The sequence below is a fragment of the Lycium ferocissimum genome, chromosome 1 (genome assembly GCF_029784015.1).
Source record: "Lycium ferocissimum isolate CSIRO_LF1 chromosome 1, AGI_CSIRO_Lferr_CH_V1, whole genome shotgun sequence".
NCBI classification, from domain to species: domain Eukaryota; kingdom Viridiplantae; phylum Streptophyta; class Magnoliopsida; order Solanales; family Solanaceae; genus Lycium; species Lycium ferocissimum.
In genome coordinates, this window is record NC_081342.1 from 56,004,151 (window position 1) to 56,009,854 (window position 5,704).

A 5,704-nucleotide genomic window follows, 5' to 3' on the forward strand; every position below is an offset into this window, starting at 1 on the left:
CTATTTCAAGAAATTCAAAGCCCTTGTTGAGAACCAGATTAGCCAAAAAATTAAGAAGCTTAGGACTGATATTGGTTTGGAGTTCTGTAGTAATGAGTTTAATGAGTTCTGCGTTATTTATGGTATTGCTAGACATAAGACTCTCGTTCATAAGACCCAGCAAAACGAAGTTGCTAAATGTATAAACAGAACATTACTTGAGAGAGCCCGTTGTATGCTCTCAAATGTTGGTTTATGGCACTGCCACGATTTCTGGGCCGAAGTCGTTTCTACGGCTTGTTACCTCGACAATTTGTCTCCATATTCATCTATTGACTTTAAAATTCCCGAAGAAGTTTGATCTGATAATCCCGTTGACTACTCTATTCTTAGAATTTTTAGATGCACTGTTTTTGCTCATTGTAATGATGGGAAGCTAGCCCCCAGGGCTGTTAAGTGCATGTTTCTTGATTATGCTTCTGAGTCTAAAGGATATCGTTTATGGTGCCCTAGCTCCAAGAAAATTATTCAGAGTCGGGATGTAACTTTTAATGAGGCCATTATGTTATCTTCTGGGAAAGAGACTATTGTTTCCTCTATGGGTAATGATGATATGAAAGATGCCAGTGAGAAGGTGGAGGTAGAAGTGATCATGAAGCTCACAAAGTTGGCCCTATTTCTTCTACAGTTCCTCAGGCTAGCGAGGAGGCTCCTGTTGATGAGCCAAGTACTAGTACCACATGTCCCGTCGAGCCATAGGTGGAGGATGATCATGTTATTGCTCGTGATAGACCGAGACGAGTTATAAAGAAGCCCGCTAGATATCTTTGACACTGATGATGATGGGTTTATTGCTTATGCTCTTATAGTTGCACAAGAAACTCCCGAAGGAGTTGATCCTTCTACTTACTCTTGAGACAATTTCTTGTCCTAATTCCTCAAATTGGTTAGTGGTACGTTGTTGACACCTAATTTTCACCGCGTAAAACGTATATTTTAATTTTTCATATTTCCCAAGTCCAAGACGGAGTAAGGATGCCCTTAAAAAATTTAAAATTTAAAAATCCCAAAAAATTGCAAAAAAATTGACGTTTAATTATTATTTTCATAAAATTAACAATTACAAGAAATTACGAGTTATTTACTTTTACAAATTTGATTTAAAAAGAAGATATACATTCTGTTCCGTTTATCTCGGGAAAATTGTTAATTTAAAACAACGTATGAATTACGGCACTCTTGACCGCATTTTTTCGCATGTTTAAAATATTGCTCGGAACTATGTCAATATTGGGCTCGTATCGAAGCTCGTATTTTTAAAACGATGTGTTATGAACTTTATTTTTTATATATACGAACTTACGTGTTAGTTTTATACAAATACATAGTTTCATGAAATTGTACATGTTTATTTAACTTATGTACAATGGACCTTTTAAATCATGTTTTAAACTCAAGAGGGACTTTTTAAAACTTGTTAAATAATTTAAAAAGAGGGGGGGGGGGGGTATATATTTGATAAGGGACCAAAGTTGCAAACCAGCAACTCGGTCTCATTTTTCCCGTCTGCTTATTCTCCCCAACGCTAACCCCTTCAATGGCGATTTAGGGATTGAGCTTTGCGATCTTTGCCATGGCTATTTCATGGCTGCTTTCGGGCAAAATCTTGAGGGGTTTTGCTCCCCTTGTCTTCCTAACACTAATGTCAGGTTTATTTCTAAGTTTTAATCACGTTTTCATGTTCAATTCGAAATCCTAATTTGGGAATTTACTCTTAATTTTCTCCGTGTCATAGGGGCCATGGACAGGGGCCTTTGAGCCTGCTATTATCTTGGCACCATAACATACAAATGGAGAGAACTAAAGGGGGAAATCCCAAGATATTCGAATCGGTTAGGGAATTTTGGGGAATTTTATCCTTTAATGTACTATGTGAACGTTGTGTTGTACTAATTTTGGCTGTTTGTGTGACTCACCGTACTTCTTAGTATTTCCTATTTTTCTTTGAATTTTATTTGGATTTTTAGGGTGTAATCCATTAGATTTTTTTTGTTTTGTTTTGTGATTTGTACAAATTATGATAGGTTATAGTACTATTAGTACGAATTTGTGGAGAAATTGGTTTGTCTTTTATTGAATTTGAATTTTTTTGATTTAGGGTTTGAGAATGAGGAGGAAATTCTGTTGAACTTTAGGTTTTACCTCTTTTGTCCCTAAGCCCTACTCCTATTACTATATATAGAAGGTCTCATGACCATTGAAGGATCCGGATTTTTTTTCTAAAAAACCTTAGAGCATTCAGAAATCCTAGAAAGTCTTTAAATTTTCCTACCAATATACTACACTAATACCTGAAAATACTACTACTATACTATATAAGAATGCTATGTAAAGACTTGTACTACTCTCGGAATAGGGATTTATTACACAAAAATTACAAAAGCAAGGCTGTTTTAAGGTTTCTTTCGTTGTTGGAATGAAGTGTTGATCCAATCCCCACCTTTGATCCTTAGGTTGCCCCAACAAAAGGTAACATCTTTGTTTCAACTTACCTATTCTCTTCTGAGGTTATTTTCATTTAATGTAACTTGCTTATTAACTATTGAATGAGCTTATCTATATGGTATGGTGATAATGTTGTATCATTTGCTTATTTGTCAGTTGGTAATAATGCCTGAAAGTGACTGGAAAAAAAAGGGGGGAAATGAACTTGTATATGCAATAATGTTGTTGTATTGTTGCTGATGGTTGATAATAAGTTTTTTTTTTTTTTAAATGATTCAAAGATAAAGTTGTATAGCCTATAGTCATTGTTTCGTTGTTTTCTTTTGGTGTTGAGATTTGTTTAAGGTGATTCTGTGTTTTTAAGTGGTTTGATGGCTCTATTTGGGTCCGTTTAGAAGATAAAAATGTTAAAACAAGAAAAGCAACTTGCATAGTTTAGTGTTAGAGTCTTTAGTGTTCTTTAAGACTTTTTTAGTGAAAATATTAGTATAAAGAGGTTTGAAAGAGATTTTAAGTACTAACTAATAAGTTGAAGGTCAAAATAAGATTAAAAATAGAGTAGGTGTTGGTTTGCTTGTGTATTGTCTTGCTTATTAGTTTTAGGGGACTGGGATGACACTTTTACATTTTCATGACTAATTGGCTATTTGTTCTGTGGTTTCTGTGCATTTATAGTCCTATTGGGGTTGTATTAAGCTCATGCTAAGTCTGTTGATTGTTTTTTTGTGCAAGTTAGGTCCGCTCGACACCTGGTTTACGATTAGTGAGCTTGTCTTGACTCTTGCCCTCTGTTTCATTTATGAAGTTTAAAAGTCTAAGGTGTTATTCTTTTGACTTAAGGTCGTTTGAGGTCCCCTCTGTGCTTTTTTTTTTTTTTCTCTAAATGCCTCTGGGTTCTGTTGCAACTACTTTAATATAAACTGGTTTTAAAAATGGTGCTAAGTTATCACCTTTGTTTGGGATAGCCTTGATATGTTTCTGTGATTTCTAATACCTATCACCTATTTGGACTATGAATGACCCTCAAGGTCAGTTTCAGTTTTTAAAAGTCATCTTAAAACTTAGAAATGAGACATTTGTCTAAGTATTACTTACCTATATCTGAACTAGAAGGAATTTGAATCTTCATTTGTTTGTTGTGTTAAGTGTTTTGAACTGTTTCTCTCTATAGAGGCTGATTTCTGATAAGATACTTTTGTAAACAAAATGACTCTAGTTTCGCCTCCTTTGCAAAAAAAAAAAAAAAAAAAAAAAAAAGAATAAAAAATAAATGATCTGGTAAAATTACAAATGGGATTTTATAAAGCATCAAATGACTACTTTGTTCTTATGTGTACACTTTGTTATTCATTTGAAACCCCGAAGTGCAATGTTAGCTTTGCACTATTTTTACTACTTCTGAGCTTGGTTGAGTGTCTAAAAAAAATGCTTAAAGGATTGAGTGTGATGCCTCTCTTTTGTGATATACCTCCCTTATCATTTCTTGGTGAAATGCGAGGCTTGCTCCACCCATGTATTTTACCCTTATACGTACTTTTGGAAGGCTCGAACTATGTCTAATGTGCTGAATTGAGTCTAGGATAGTATCAGGTTCGCCCTCCCCCCTCTTTTGTCCATTTTGTGATTTGTTGAGTCTTATCTAGATTCCTATATGTGTTATTTGTGTAGTTCTGGGAATGAGACTGGGTGAACCTGAACCATTTTGGGACCATACTCAGACCCCAAGCTAAAACTAGTCTAGAAATAGTTCTGGACTTCTGAAATTGCTTCTGAGATAACCTGTTGATAGTAAATGAATCTAAATAATGGTTTCTAGCACTACTTCAACCTTTGTTGACTTAAAAAATGAATTTCTAAGCTGTTTAAATCCTCATTCCATCGCTTTGGTTATTGATTTCGCCTGAGACTTGAATTTGAAGACTTGTTTGATTTGCATTAGTGGGGCTAGGGGGACCTGTAATTGCATTTGAATACTGTGACTTGTCTCTATGATTAGTGCTCTTTTAGTTGGTTCTTGGTCATTGTTTTTTTTTTTTTTTGGATATCCTATACATAGTAAACCAATGAGGCTGAGCATAAGGAAGCTAAGACAAAGACTGAAAGATGTATAAAGAAAAAGAAACTACGTGCAGGGTCTGTTTCTTGCTTGTTTGCCTTCATTTGGTTAATTCTGTAATTCAAACACCTGCACTCTATATTCTGTTCATGCCCTATCATGTCTTAATATAATGTTTTGAATCTGAGTTGAAAATTATGTACCTCATAGCTCTCAATAGGACTTAACACCAAGCATTTAACCTCAGACTTCCTTTGATGTGACTCATATGATCATATTGACCAATATTTGGACCTAGAAGACTATTATGTACCCTATGAATCTTGTTTACCTTTTGGCTTGACATTTCTCTGCCTCTATCATGGACTGCTACTCCTGTTTGTCCATGCTATTTTTAACTACTATCCTGCTCTGGTTTGATGCTTGTTCCTGCCTACTTGACACTTATAACACCTTTCTCCTCTTGGCCATGCATTCTTTGGACATTAGCTTCACTTGCTCTACTTATTCTTGCATTGCTTGGCATTTTTTTGGACTCTTTTCTTAGGGGGAATTAGTTGAACCTCCAGGTTGAAGTTAAATACAATCCTATATGGTTTATTTTGACTAGTTATCTAACTAATACTCTAAGATTTAAGACTTGCATGAGATGTTAAAATTGATTTGAAACCTTGGCTATCCTTGATTTATTTTCTGAGAATTTTTGGGTAGGATATAACTTGTATATGACCTGAATATAATGTTTTAGAGTTAAGGATTAATGGAATATTTAGTGTATACCAGGTATATGTGGAGGGTATGCCCGTTTGAGAGGCTTTGCTCTTCACATCTAATGGTATATTGGTGTGTATCATGTATACTTCAGCCTTGATACTTAGAAAATTTGATGGAAGTCAGCTGGTATATCTATGGTATACTACGTATACCAGACCTTGACACTTAGAAAAATAAAAGAGGGGAGAGTAGCTTGGGCTTTTGCCATTTGGGCCTGATTACAGGTGGCCTCATGACTGAGCTATTTGGGTCGGTGTCGTGCGTGGGCCGTTATTAACTATTGTTTTTGGGGGCTTGGCCCAATAAAAATTGTGCTTCATTTTTGGTATTATAATAATTATTTTAGTATTTTAATTTCATACCTAGTTTAATATGTGGGCATATACTAAT

General features: G+C 35.0%; 1 long non-coding RNA gene across 1 annotated transcript; it reads left to right on the plus strand.

Annotated features, from left to right (window-relative positions):
• Positions 1 to 1,536: 1,536 nt before the first annotated feature.
• LOC132030178 (uncharacterized) lies at positions 1,537 to 1,954 on the plus strand. The gene is made up of 2 exons (XR_009407999.1): positions 1,537 to 1,688; positions 1,788 to 1,954. It is a non-coding gene; the product is annotated as an uncharacterized LOC132030178 (long non-coding RNA).
• Positions 1,955 to 5,704: the final 3,750 nt, after the last annotated feature.